Source organism: Terrapene carolina, unplaced genomic scaffold (genome assembly GCF_002925995.2).
Source record: "Terrapene carolina triunguis isolate 2854851 unplaced genomic scaffold, T_m_triunguis-2.0 Scaffold96, whole genome shotgun sequence".
NCBI classification, from domain to species: Eukaryota; Metazoa; Chordata; order Testudines; family Emydidae; genus Terrapene; species Terrapene triunguis.
In genome coordinates, this window is record NW_020664447.1 from 75,661,317 (window position 1) to 75,676,632 (window position 15,316).

Genomic DNA, 15,316 nt, shown 5'->3' on the forward strand with positions numbered 1-15,316 from the left:
CATTGTGATCATCTAGTCTAACACAGGCCATAGAACTTCCCCAAAATAATTCCTAGAGCATAGCTTTTAGGAAAAAAAACATCCAATCTGCATTTAAATTGTCAGTGATGAAGAATCTATTCCCAGTGCTTTGGAGCAGTGATGGGAAATTTGTCAGGGGATGGTGTTTGTTTCAGGGATGTGTCTTTTGCCATCCTCATGAAAAACTGCCCAAACTTAGTGGGGGGTAAAGGGGAATCAGTTTGCACATGGTCCGTAGAAACTTGCTAGAGCTTCACAGCTAAATTTCTTTAAGAATCCATCTGCACTGAGCATGCTCCAGCCCTGGCTGAGCAGGATTTTCCCTGCAACTGCAGCCCTGTGGGTTGCTGTGAGCCAGGCAGAGGTGAAAGTAAGCCGGTACGCCCCAGTACGGCAGCCCGACTTCCCCAGGGGGCAGGCCCTTTAAATTGTCACCAGAGCCCCACTGCTGGAGCCCTGGGGTAGGGCTGCGGGGCCCTGGGGGCTATTTAAAAAGTCCAGGGCTCCCACTGCTTCTACTACCCCGGCCCTTTAAATAGCCCCTGGAGTAGTGGCGGTGGGGCTCTGGCTACTATTTAAAGGGCCTGGGGCTGTAGAAGCAGGGGAGCCCCGGGCCCTTTAAATAGCCCCCGAAACCCCGGGCTGCTGCTGCTATCCCGGGGGGGGGGGGGGGCACTTACCTTACAAGGTGGGCTGCGGCTGGCTCTGACTCCCTCAGCCACACCCCTTCCACCCTAAGCCCCACCCCTTCTGGGGGCTAGAGCTGGCCCCAGCATACCGGTAAGTCACTGGACTTACTTTCACCCCTGGGGCCAGGCCTGCATGAGGCACTGAAATTGAAAGTAGGGAGCTCATTTCCTGCATGTTCTCAATGACCGTCCAGACAGCGTAGGGGAGGGAAGCTGCCTGATTTGAGTGCAGAGGTGACAAAAGCTGAACCTGGCAAAGGAGTAGATTCAGAGAAAGAGAAAACAAACTGGGACTGGAGGTTGGCACGCATAGGGAAAAAGCGACTGGAGCTGTGGTAGAGTGGGACTGGCAACTGAAGCAGAGACCTGGACTAACTGGACAAGTCAACTGGAAGCTGGGGAGGGAGACTGAGATGAAAAGCCTGAGGAGTGGAGTCTGGGACTAGCTAGGTGAAAAGAATGGGACTAGGGCAAGGAGCCAGAGCTGGGGAAGAGACAAGACTGGGACAGGTTAGAGGGGACAGAGCAGAAGGAGTCAAGCTTGGGGGGAAATAAGCAGAAGAATCCCAACCCAGGCAACCTCAATTTTGACATTTCCTAACTTTTGAACACTTGTTTTTTTCAATCTTAATATGTTATTTAAATATAGTTAATATTCTTAGATACAAGTTTGGGGACTAAACTGCAGTGCTTGTTGGTGTCCCATTAATAATCCCTGGTTTTTCTTGTAGAAAGAGAAACTGCAGCATTATTTAGGGCAAATGTTTTCAGAGTCAAATATGTCAAGTTCACATTTGCAACATTCTGAGCTTGAAGTCTTCTGCCCTTTACATTATGAACTGATATTAAATCCATCTATTTTCAGTAATTACATTACACATCAATTCTAGAAAATGTGCTTACAATTACTTCCACCAATTCCAGACCGATATTGAGTTATACCAAGCTAGATGGGACCATTCACAGTCACACCATTTATTTCACAAATAGAGCTGCTTTGTCTGTTTATCTACAAGCAGACTCTAGCATAAGGATTTGTTCTCTGTTTGAATTTATCAGTGAATGTTTTCTATAAACATATTGCAGCCTACTGCTTGCTGATGAATGACTAACCTAAGACAGTTGCTTTGAGTATTTGCAGTTGACAATTTATACTGTGTGTTTAGTGACACAAGGCACATGGTTTCATTTTGTTCACTGATTGGGTGACTCAGATCCACAAAGAGTTTGCTGATTGGCCACATGAACACTTTTGAAGTGAATATATATCCTCATGGGAGAATAAGTATAATTGTAAAAGGCACTAGTAAGACTGTGTACAATCCTGGTCACTCATGTTCAAACAAGATGAATTCAAACTGGAACAGGCACAGAGAAAAGCTACCAAAATGATCAGGGGAACAGAGAGCCTGTCTTACAAGAGGAGACAAAGATTTTGGCTTGGTTAGCCTAGCAAAACAAAAATTGAGAGGTGATAGGATTGTTTCCTGTAACTCTATTATATGGGTAAACACCAGGGATGGTGAAGACAGAGGCTAGGTCTACACTACAGCGGGGGTCCGACCTAAGATACGCAACTTCAGCTACGTGAATACCGTAGCTGAAGTTGCGTATTTTAGGTCGACTTACCTGGCGGTGAGGACGGGGGAAAGTCGACCTCTGCCGCGCTGCCGTCGACTCCGCTGCCGCCTCTTGCCGCGGTGGATTTCCGGAGTCAACGGCAGAGCGATCAGGGATCGATTTTATCGCGTCTTCACTAGACGCGATAAGTCGATCCCAGAACATCGATTGCCTGCCGCCGGACCCTCCGGTAAGTGTAGATGTACCCTTAGTTAAACTAAAGGACAATATTGGCACAAGAACAAATGGGTATCAACTGGCAATGAACAAATTCAAGTGGGAAATTAGAAGAAGGTTTCTAACCATCAAAGGGGTGAGGTTCTGGAACAGGTTTCCAACAGGAGTTTGTGGGGCAGGGGCAAACAACTTAATTAGCTTTAAGAAAGCTGAACAAATTTAGGAGTGGGATTGTATGATGGGGTTGCTTGGGGTGGGGGCTGGGCTTGATAGCCCTGGGTGATCCTACTGGTGTATTATGTTCCTAAAATCTCATGCTTCAAAGCATCAACCAGTCAACTGCAGGGGGCAGGAAATTCCCCCTTCCCCGCCCCCACCAGGATCAAAGAGAAGCAGTTTCTCTGGTTCTGCTAACTAGCATGGGCTACCTACCAGTAATGTTTATCCCATTGCATCTTCAAACATGTCTTAGAAGAAACTGATGTTCCACATGGGGTTTTGCCACAATGTCCTTTCACTATTTATCTCTAATTTAGAGCATCTGGTTTTCTGGCCTTCTCTGAGCAGAAGAGAAAACACTTCTTGATAAGTGATGTCTAGATGTCCCATTAACATCAGCTCTAAGCCTTAGTAAAAAAAACCCAAACACTGCTGTTTTGGACAGCTCTAGAAGTCATACTACAACAGCCCTATTGTGATAAGTTATGGACCATTACCACAGAATACCATATTACCAAAAGTAACATGGATTCCAATCCAATCCAGTTCCATAGGGAATGAATATTATTCCCATCTTTGGTGATCTGTGTGAAATGAGGTGATTACTACTTACTGTGGGTAGAGAACTCAGATGAATAGTCCCTGCCCCAAGGATCATATAACCTGGATTAGAAACTACAGATAAACACACCACAAGGTCAGATGACCAAGCAGTTCTCAGGCCAGATTTATACAATACCAATCACTGTGGTGGCTTTTGTGGTCTCAGCAGCGAAGTCAAGTACTGAATAGGTGCAGAAGACAACACTAGAGATTGTCCCTCTGGGTAGGATTGATACACATTGGCAGAGCACCATAGGGAAGCTTTTAGGGCCAGTTCAAGTGCATCTGGAATCCTGGAGACCCTCTCAGTTAAAGGCCCCTCTCACATGTAATCAGTCACTTAGAATAGGTCTATACAGCAATCAGAGGTGTGATGCAAGTTCATGTAGAGGACTCAAAATAGTTTTGATCTAGCTTGAGCAATGATAGTAGTGTAGCTGCAACACCACCATGGACTAACCTCCTGACTACAAGTCTACACAGGACCCTCAACACCTGTGCTGCCACAGACACACTGCTATTGTTACCCCAAGTAGCTTTGACCTAGGGTGACCAGATGTCCCATTTTTAAGGGGACAGTCCTGTTTTTTGGGACTCTTATTGGCGCCTATTACCCCCCACCCCCTCTCCCATTTTTTCCCCACAGTTGCTATCTGGTAACCCTACTTTGACCTAGCTAGATCAAAGCTAGCTCAGGGTACGACTACATGAGCTGCAATCATACCTCTGATACCCTTAGGCCTGGTCTACACTACGACTTTAATTCGGATTTAGCAGCGTTAATCCGAATTAACCCTTCACCCGTCCACACTACAGAGCCAGTTAATTCGAATTAAAGGGCACTTAAAATCGATTTCTGTACTCCACCTCGACGAGAGGAGTAGCGCCTAAATCGATTTTGTTAATTCGAATTAGGGTTAGTGTGGCCGCACACCACCGAATTACTGTGGTTAAATTAATGGGGTAGTGTGGCCGCACACCACCGAATTAATGTGGTTAAAAAACCGAATTAATGTGCTTAGTGTGGCCGCGCACAATCGAATTTATACAACCTGTTTCCCAAATTTGAATTATCTAAATTCGGATTAATCCCGTAGTGTAGACATACCCTTAGTTATCCCCCAAACCATGCTTACAATTAAGATAGAGGGGTGCAAAGGCTCAGACAGGCAGCAGCATCCAGGCAGTGGCCAAAGAGAATTGAACAGACAATCAGGGGCAACAGTACCATGCAGGTTACAGTATCTGGGTCCTGGAAGCCTGCTAGAGGAAGGCTAGAGAGGAGAGGACTAAGGTTGCCACTTGTCCAGGTTTTCCCAGGATCATCCTTTTTTGAGGTAGCTGTTGCAGGAGAACTGTAAGTGTGCTTGTGGCACAGAAGCTCCTTAGCAAAGGATCCCCTATTCTTTGCAAACAATTCACCTCAGACCTGACTAACTCATTACACTAAACCTCTTAGAATATTTATCCACAAAGAACAACATGTCAGGTAGTTACAGAAAACTTGCAACTTGTCAAGATTCATAATCTTTATGAGATGTGTATATGGGTAATATTTACAGAATAGTGTATTGATATTGAAAGTACACTTTATGGACTTGGTGTAAAAGTTAGTCACCAGGGATTAATGTTTCTCAGCAATGGCCCATGCGGGCAGTGGGGAATTACCACCCTGCTGGGTTTAGCCAGTGATACAATGAAAGGATCAATTGTATAGCCTTTCACAATACTAAGACTTCCAATGGGAAACCATCAGAGACAACTGCAAACAATCAAAAGCTACTTGAAGATTAAAAAGGAACATTGCAGCAAGACAGGGGTTAGCTTTGTCTGTGACTAGAAACAAAAGGCTGTTTTCAGTATAACAAAGAGGAGGGAGACGCACTCTGCATCCATTCATTAAGGAAACCCTTTGTGGAGCTGGAGTGTTTTGATGAACATTTGGATCCTGGTTCTTGGGAAGCCAGTCAGCTCTGCAACAGATTGAGCTTTGAAGGAGGAAACTTATATTAACTAGGAAAGGTAACTATTGATAAATGTAGACCCAGGTTCACATTTTGTAATTTTGTTTTGTATTGTAACCATGTGTGTCCATCACTTTCTCTCATTTCTAGTTAAATCTACTGGATTTATTAGAAGTACTCACAAGTGCTGTGTGGTCTGCAGGAATGGAGGTGTCACAGGGCACACCACTCATCTGGGGCTTCCTCTTGCTCACTCTGGGGATTTGCTCTCGAGGATAACACCCATTCCTGTGGTTGCACATTGTTACACCATCTTGTTCTCTCTCAGGTCTTCAGCGTCCAGCAACCCCAGCATTCTTTTCATGACTCAGCTCTCTGGATAAGTCACTCAGTGTTTTCCCCCTTCTGGGGTATATCTAAGTCTTTCCTTCAGCAGCGCTAGGTAATCTTCCCATTCACTGCCTCAGTGGCTGGTAAGGGAACCCAGGCCTGCCCTCTGTGCTGGACTCCAGTCCAGGGACCCTACACCCAGCAGTTCTGGGCTTTCCTCTCCCACCCCTTACTGTTCCTTCCCTGGACTGCTTCCTATAACTCCTGGTTCCCCTCCTTACTCTGGGTGTACTAGCTCCAAACCATCCTCCCCAGAGGTGATGGCAACCTCCATGCCCCTGCAGTCTACAAACAGTCCTACCTTTTTTCCAATGAGAAGCTACCTTTTCCCAGCAGCAGCAGCCCCTGGGTGTTGCCAGCTTCCCAGTTTTATGGGCCCTGTTTATTCCTGGACAGCTGAAACTGCTTGCAATTAATTCCCTGCTCCCTGGCTCTTCCTCCAGGTGCAGCATGTGGAGTTAATAGAGTACTTGGCCACCATAACCCCTTCTAGTCCTGTGTGGAGATTTAAGGTAAAACTGGGGTATGCTGCACCTTTAGGGACAGAAGATCTGGAATTTCTGATTAGCTAGAGTAGCTAGTGTCAGGGGCTGAATATCATAAGATGAAAACTTCAAAGGGACTCTGGGATCAGGCTGCACCTATTGTTAATCTGCAAGGTGAAGCCAGGGCTGGCATAGCCCAGAGGAGAGTGCTTGAGTGGCTGAAAGGCTGGTGGTGTTAGAGAGAAGACACCCAGCTGGCACAGGCAGGATTCTTTCATGCTGGAGGCAGGGGGTTGCACTGTGACTCACAGCCCTGGGTACTCTGAGACCCATCACAGAGTTCAGTGCATACTGCCAGCTGCCCAGATTGATGGGCTTGGGATCATCCCAGATGTCCTGTTCTTTTCTACCTCAGAGGTGTCAATCTCAGAACCTGACACCCCCTTCCACCCACCAACACTGCCCTGGCTGTCCTGTCTCAGCAAGAATTATGAGGGAAAAGAAAAGAACAACATGACCTCGCTGGGCCAGGACGAAGTCAGGGATTGAGTATCTCCCCTGATCAACAGGCACAACTTGCTCACCCCTCTTCTTGTTTGGTTTGGAGGAGTGAGGAGCAGAGCTGGAAAGTTTCCCCTGACAGTCGGGCTTTAAAGCACTGAGGAAGCTGGGGGATGGATAGGGGTGGATTGGGTGAAGCACAGCTTCCCTTCTTCTGCTGAAAGCAGAGGGAGAACTCCTCTTCCTCATCCCTGGGTGGCATAGCAACCCTCTCCTGTCCCAGTTTACTTTAGCCACACCTGACAGCTTCATGCCAGAGGACTAGGTTTAGTAAGTCAGGTGGAGAATACCTGCACTGCCACCTTCTCCCCCTAAAAGACACTCACGCTTCCACCTCCTTCCACCCTTGAAGCCATGAATATACAACTCCCATTGGCCACCTCTGCACTTCCCACAATAAATCAAATCAATTCCACCCCCCACTAAATCATTTCCATTTCCAATCAGTTCTGCCCATTCAAGCCAATCCATGTTGTCTCCCCAGAAGAGATTCCAGCCTCCATCAGTTCTGGCCCCAAATCCAATCCATCATCCCCACCCCTACTACATCACACTCTTTTTGTAGGACAGGTTTGCTTTGTGGCTGCTGCTACCCTCTTCTGCATTCCATGGGCCCTCTATCTCCAAAACCCTCATTCTGAGCCAGGTCCCCCTCCTTATCATTCCCCCAACCTGTCTCAACGGTGGTGGCTACAGCTACTCAGTTACTTCACTCTTCCTTCTCCTGCTGAGAAACAGCTGGTGATGCTTGAGCTGCCCAGCTCAGTCCCTCCCTCTATGCCTGTTAAAGGAGCAGCAGGGGTTGCCTGCTTCCCTTTCCCCACAGCCTAGGTCTGCCTTCTTGTGGGCCACTTCTCAACTGAGGGTCTCCTGCCACCACTGGCCTCACGGTCTGCTTGACTTGGGCCCGGGAGCTTGCCTTGCGCCCAGCAGCGCTGTTGTTGCTCTGTGAAGAAAGGGCTCCAGGCCTGGGAGGCCAGCACTAACTCCATTTCCTGAATTGTTAAAACATAGAAACATAAAATAAAAAATCAAAGCAGCAGCAGCTGCTGCCAACTAGCATTCAAATGTGGAGAGCTAATTGTCTCACAGATGGCTAGAGCAGCAGCAAATGTTTGCGCTTGTGTATCAGCTGTGTCTGCCTCCCCCACTGGGCAGGAATCTGCCACCTCCTGTTCACACTGTCAGAAAGCCTCCATACTGAATTGCACAATGCTGACAGGATCTGGGCCCTATTTTGGTGCTGTTTGCATTCCTGCCAGGAGGTATTTGAACCAGGCTCATTGTGCTAGTGCTTATCCAGTGACAATATCTATTCCCATGCAGTTGATGGCATTCTGCACCCATGGTCTTGAATGCACACATTAGTATGCAGTATCTGTGAATGACCCAGAGGTGACAGGATAGCATAGTATTCACATGTTGAAACACCACAGGATAGGACAAGAGGATGTAAGTGAAACTAAAATAACAAAGGATATTGTCTTCTCTAGGTTTCAGAGTAGCAGCCGTGTTAGTCTGTATCCGCAAAAAGAACAGGAGTACTTGTGGCACCTTAGAGACTAACAAATTTATTAGAGCATAAGCTTTCGTGGGCTACAACCCACTTCTTCGGATGCATAGAAGAGGCAACACTCCCAGTCTCTAGGGAAAAGAGAAACACGGCAATGTTCCAACCACTTCAGTGGTGACCCTGACCTGCTCCAAATGGAGCTCTGCATAGGGCCTGTCTTGAAATATGGTCGATGAGATGTAAGGCCACAAAAAGTAGGGAGATGGAACATAAGAACGGCCATACTGGGTCAGAACAAACGTCCATCTAGCCCAGTGTTCCGTCTTCCAACAGTGGCCAATGCCAGGTGCCCCAGAGGGAATGAACAGAACAGGTAATCGGCAAGTGATCCATCCCTTATCACCCATTCCCAGCTTCTGGCAAATAGAGGCTAGGGACACCATCCATGTCCATCCTGGCTAATAGCCATTGATGGACCTGTCTTTCATAAATTTATCTAGTTCTTTTTTGAACCCTGTTATAGTCTTGGCCTTCACAACATCCTCTGGCAAGGAGTTCCACAGGGTTGACTGTGCATTGTGTGAAGAAATACTTCCTTCCTTTTAAACCTGCTGCCTATTAGTTTCATTTGGTGACCCCTAGTTCTTGTGTTATAAGAAGGAGTAAATAACACTTCCTTATTTACTTTCTCCACACCAGTCATGATTTTATACACCTTTATCATATCCCCCCTTAGTCATCTCTTTTCCAAGCTGAAAAGTCCCAGTCTTATTAATCTCTCCTCATATGGAAGCTGTTTCATACGCTTCATCATTTTTGTTACACTTCTGTGCCTTTTCCAATTCCAATATATCTTTTTGAGATGGGACTACCACATCTGCACACAGTATTCAAGATGTGGGTGTACCATGGATTTATATAGAGGCAATATGATATTTTCTGTCTTATTATCTATCCCTTTCCTAATGATTCCCAACATTCTGTTTGCTTTTTTTTCCCTGACGCTGCACATTGACTGGATGTTTTCAGAGAACTATCTGCAATGATTCCAAGATCCCTTTCTTGAGTGGTAACAGCTAATTTAAACCCCACCATTTTATATGTATCGTTGGGATTATGTTTTCCAATGTGCATTACTTTGCATTTATCAACATTGAATTTCATCTGCCATTTTGTTGCCCAGTCACCCAGTTTGGTGAGATCCCTTTGTAACTTTTCGTAATTTGCTTTGGACTTAACTATCTTGAGTAGTTTTGTATCTACTCATTAGACAAATTTTGCCACCTCAAAAGGTGGAGATGCAGGGGGAATGGAGGTTTGGAAGAAAGAGGAACAGTGTGTGCATGCTGATGTAGGAAAATGAGAGCTAGCTACACAATTCTGTCAAGGATGGGGACGAGCTCAGACAGTAACAAAACTAAAGGATCTATTTCCCCCACTCCAACACATGTTTGAAATACCATTGACGTGAGTGGTAGGAATGCAGTTTTATCAAGGATATTTATGCAGAGCTTTGCAGTCACTGAATTCACTTGAAACTATTTTGTGTTACTATTACTAAATAGATAGCATGTCTGAGGGCAATATTTTACTTAGCTTACATTTTTATATCAAAGGATATATATTGTTCCATGATCTCTGTTCCCAGCCAAATGATAGGGGAATATATTAGCAAATGCTTATTCAATGGTAATCACCTGAGATCGACATAATGATTCTTCAGTTTCTTGCAGCTTGCTGTTAAGTGATGTGCTCCTGGGTCTGTTCCCCTCTAAGGGTACATCTGCACTGCAATGAAAAACACATGGCACCGAGTCTCAGAGCCCAGGTCAATTGACTCAGGCTGGTAGGGCTTGGATTGTGGGACTAAAAATTGCAGTGAAGATGGTCAGATTTGGGCTGGAGCCCAGGGTCCGAGAGCTCCTCTTCTCCTCCCCCACCCACCCCATTGTGGTGTTTCAGATTCAGAGGCCAGGCTTCAGCCAGAGCCCCAATGTCCACACTGCAAATTTTTAGCCCCGCAGCCCAAGCCTTGCAAGCCCGTCAGCTGACCTGGGCCAGCCACAGCAACAGGTCTTTTATTGCAGTGTAGATGTACCTTTGAGGGAAATGCTAGGGTTGAAGAATGCCCAGGAGAGGAAAGATGGTTCAGTGGTTAGGGCAGTAGGCTAAGACTGGGGAGACCTGGTTTCAACTCTCTGCGCTCAGGGCCGGCTCTAGCATTTTTGCCGCCCCAAGCACAAAAAAAAAAAAAAAGTCATGATTGCAATTGCGATCGCCGGCAAATCCTTCGCTCCAAGAGGGAGCGACGGCCCTGCTGCCGAATTGCCGCCGAACGGCCGGACGTGCCGCCCCCCTCTTCATTGGCCGCCCCAGGCACCTGCTTGCTAGGCTGGTGCCTGGAGCTGGCCCTGCCTGCGCTACCACGGGCATCCTGTGGTAGAATCCCTGCGGAATTCATGTAGCATCTCAGTTCCCCAGTTGTAAAACTGAGATAACAGCACTGCTGGGGTGTTGAGGGTACATCCATCAAGAACTGTGATGTGCTCTGATGATGTACTGGGGGCCATAGACAGTACAGACAGCAGCGTAATGCAAAGAAGAAGAAAAAGGCAGAGCCATGTGCAGAGATGACAATAAAATGGCCAGGGTGACTGACATGAGAGTAAGCCAATGAGGTTGCTTCAATCGCAGCAGCGCTCTGTTGAAGCACTGGATAAAGCCTATTCCATTTAAGAGCATTTGGAACCAAAAGGGCCCGATCCTCAGCTGGTATCAATCAATCTAGCTGAACTGACTTCACTGGAGCTATCTCACTTACACAAGCGAGGCGCGAGCCCAACACATTTGCTCTTAATCAGGGCTGAATGTCAGTCCACCTTTAAATCAACTGATCAGCAACACCCTTGGAAAGCAAAGTGATTTCAGTTCAGTCCTAGGCCCTCTGCCCACCAATTATTTTCCACAAGGTGCCTTCTCTGAGGTAGGCTCTTCTACAGCCTAAACTGCAGTTACTGGTGCTGCAAGCCCAGCACAGAAAGTGCTATAAATGCTATAGGGCCCAAGTTTTCCCTCACCCTGGTTTCACACAAGTGTGACTCCATTGCCTGTAACATGGGCGCCAGGTTTGTATAATTTTTGGTGGTGTCTAGAACGGGTCCAAGTCCCACCCGCCGACACACACACCGCCCTTGTAAGCCGATACATATTTTTAAAAATAAAGTAAAAATGGACTGGAAACAGTAAGCGTTTAACAGTTTCCCTATATTGCACAATGTGGCGGGGGGATGAGGGCTCTGGGGTGGGGTTGGGGGTGAGGGATTTGGGAGGAGGCTCAGGGCTAGGGCAGAGGGTTGGGGTGCAGGGGTGAGGCCAGGGATGAGGGGTTCAGGATGCAGGAGGGGACTCAGGGCTGCGGCAGAGGGTTGGGGTGCAGGGAGGTGAGCGCTCTGGCTGGGGGTTAGGATCTGGGGTGGGGCTGGGGATGAGGAGTTTGGGGTGCAGGCAGGCTACCTCAGGGCTGGGGCTGGAGGAGGACTCCCCCCAGCCCACTCCCCGCTGGCATCAGCAAACTCTGGGGGAGGGGGCCCCCCTCTCCCTGCCAGCCAGGCCTGGCAACGATGGGTGGGGGGTAAAGGGAGCAATTGCCTAGGGGCCCGGGCGATTTAAAAGGTCCTGGGGCCCCAGCTGCTGCCGCAGTAGCTCTGCCTGCTCTAGGGAAAAGCGTCTCTTGATTCAGATGCTTTTGATATGCCCCATGCAGGTTTCGGGGCGGCTGAGGCAGCGGAGTAGCAAACACCACTGCCTCAGCTGCCCAGGAACCTGCATGGGGCATATCAAAACTGTCTTTGAATGAAGAGATGCTGCAGCTTTTCCCCAGAGCAGGTTCGCTCAGCGCAGCTGCGGCTGCCCTGGGGCTCCTCTGGACAGGTGTGGGACAGGGCTCCTCTGGTGGGGGGAGGAGCCTCGGGGCTTCTCCGGGAGGGGGGGCTTGTGGCCCCGGACGAGGGTAGGGACAAGGGCCCCATTGATTGATCTGCCCTGAGGTCCAGAATTGCTGTTGGTGGGCCTGCCGCCAGCAGCACACTCATCCTGCACCACACTGCATGTGCTCCTAGGGCCCCTCTCCGCCGGCCCCCCACGGCGCTGTGTGCACACTGCCCAGCGCCGGGGAGGGGAAGAGTGGGAGGATGCGCCCCATCACCTAGTGGCCTGACTGGTGAAGGGTCGGGGCCCAGGGGGAGGGCTGCCATCATGTCACATGTGCCTCCTCCCTCTGCAGACCACAGCAGCAGCAGCCAGCTCAACCCACTCCGGTCTCTTTTAGCCGGAGCAGTGGCGCGGCGCTGGTGGGCACAGCGTGAAAGGAGCCAGCCAGCAGCTGGCAAGGGAGCACAGCGCAGGAAGCAGCAGCCAGCCGCTGCCCAGAGACACTCTGGGGAGGTGCGCGGGGGCGGCGGGCTGAGCCGGGGGAGAGGCCCGGCCCCAAACATTGGTGGAGCACGGGCACCACGGATCCATGTAATTCACCGCCTATGGCCTGTAATGAAGCTACACCAGATGTACACGGGTGCAAACAATTGAAGAATCAGGCCCATAGCACTGATCTCAGCTGCAGAAGTGTTGTCACTTTGCCATTTTTTTATACATTGAGTTTGTTACCTGGCTGCTTCCCAGCCTTCCAGGGTAGTTAAAAAACTAGACACACTTTTTGCTGCCTTTCCTGTGAAAGAAGAAAGGTGGGGTCTCTACACATTGAAATATATCACCCAATAGTGCTTGACAATGAAGGGCTCGTTGTCAGATCTATCCAACTCCAAACAAAACTGGCTGACCAGTCCACCATTTTTACCTCTCCCCACACCTAAGGCTTCACTGCTGGGTCTCCTCCATAAGACTAGAAGGCAGGTTATAAAGCCTTGCTGTGATGAATAAAAGAGAGTACATGGCAGCAGTCACAGAGTGTGTCTCATGATGAAAGAGCAACCATCTTTATATCCTCTGTATTGTTGCATCTCACTAAACAAAGGGAAACAAGACTTGCTTTACTCAAGTGGATTCTCTTTGATGAGAATGGAACTGTCCTCAAAATGCACTCAAAGTGAGGACTCACAGGCACATGGCTGAATTGTGTTGGGACACTCTTGGGAGCCAAAAATTGAAGCATAGGGACCTTCTATTGGCATGAGAATTTCAATTGCTTTGTGGAGGACTTCCACACAGACAGCAACCATATCTCTTCAATGAAGACATGGCAAATTGCGGTGCAAGTCTACAGCACACCAGTTTGCTGCATGCTAACTGGCCCTGGGGACTCTGCTACCACACACACTAGAACTTCCACAGCGCACTTTGAAACAGTAGTATGTCAAAGCATATTATGGAACGTTTAGTGGATGGTAGCAGGGCCTCAAGGCTGCTTCATGTACGGCAAGCTGGTGTGCTGTAGATTCAGAGCCCAGATCGCTGTAGAGTAAGCCTCCATGTAGACAAGCCCTTATCTTGGATTAAAGGAAAATAACAAACCCAAGACAGAACTAAGCTGAAGTCTCTATGAAAGAGCACAGTGAGAGTTTAACACATTAGTTAACTTGCCCTTTACTGGCATGATTGTACAATTTTGTGTAGACACTGCGCAAAGGGTGGATCAAGTGTTTGTGCAGCAGTTACTCTAGAATTTACAACAGGGTCATCTGACCCGAAAACAAAAAGGTGCAGGACATGGGGAAAAAGTCATAATAGCTTCATACATGACAAGGGATTTGGCTAAGAAAAGGGAGTGTCGCTTTTCTCATTTTGGGTCAAAGACTAGAATATGCCATGCAGCAGATCCAGCAGAAAGCTGTTAGGCACAAAACTGCGTGGCACAAATAGGCGCGTTCTTTTCACACATCTGTTCTTCTACTTTGTGCTCATAAAGGAAAGTTCTGTTCACTCATTCAATATCTCAGTTATTAAACATGGCACATGGACATCCAGGACCTCTCATCACCCTGGTTGGAAATCATCTCCTCCCAGGAGCATGTCTGTAAGGTTAATATTTGAGAAGTCCGATGGCTTCATAGTTTCAGGAGCTCAAAACTCCATCCTAGTGGGTGTGGAGGATGAAAAGCTGTTGCTATTCCAGCCCATACCTGTGTAAAATTTGGGAGGGGGGCAGTATTCACATTTATTTGTACTGTGTTAGTGCCTAGGACTCAGGAAACCAGGATTTAATTTCCTATTCTGCCACATACTTCTTGTGGGACCTTGGGCAAGCCATTTACTCTGTGCCTCAGTTCCCCATCTGTGAATGGGGATAATAGCACTGTCCTACCTCAAAGATATTCCAGTAATGAAGGCCATGAAACTAAGTGCCAAAGATATGCCGAACTCGTCATCCGTTCCCCCCCCCCCCCACCTGAGGTGAGAAATTCATTATGGTGGGCACTATATGCAGGCATAGTAAGAAGCAGTCCCGTCCCTGCTACCAAGAGCAGGTAAAGTTTGTCTAAAACTGACAGTCCAGAGAAAAAGAAGGGAGGAAGGATGGTCCAGTGGTTAGCGATTTAGCCTAGGACTTGCGAGACCTGGGTTTTACACCCTCTTCTACCACAGAACTTCTGTGTGACCCTGGGCAAATAACTTAGCCTCTTGGTATTTCAGCTCCCCTCTGTGAAATGGAAACAATGGAACTTCCCTACCACCTCACATGGGTGCTATGAGGATAGATGTATTAAGGGACTCTGGCTTTGTGTGGGGACGGATGATTTTCACTCTACTGTTTAGGTTGCTGCCAGTAGTGAGTGATATATACTTCTCCACTCTTTGGTGTCTTACTGGCATAGATGTTCTCTGCCTGCGATACTGAGGTGCCCAGTGTTCTAGCAATATCTAAGCAGTTGTACCCCAAAATTCAGACTGATCTATAAACCTATTTTGTGAACAAATCTTATATCCCATTCAACAGACAGAATGTATTAATATGGTGCATTTGGCTACAGGGTAGGAGACTAAAAGCTAGTTAACATTTCTGCCAGGGGTTATATTTAGATCATTCATCCAAATTATGCAGGGTTCTAAATAAGCAGCTGA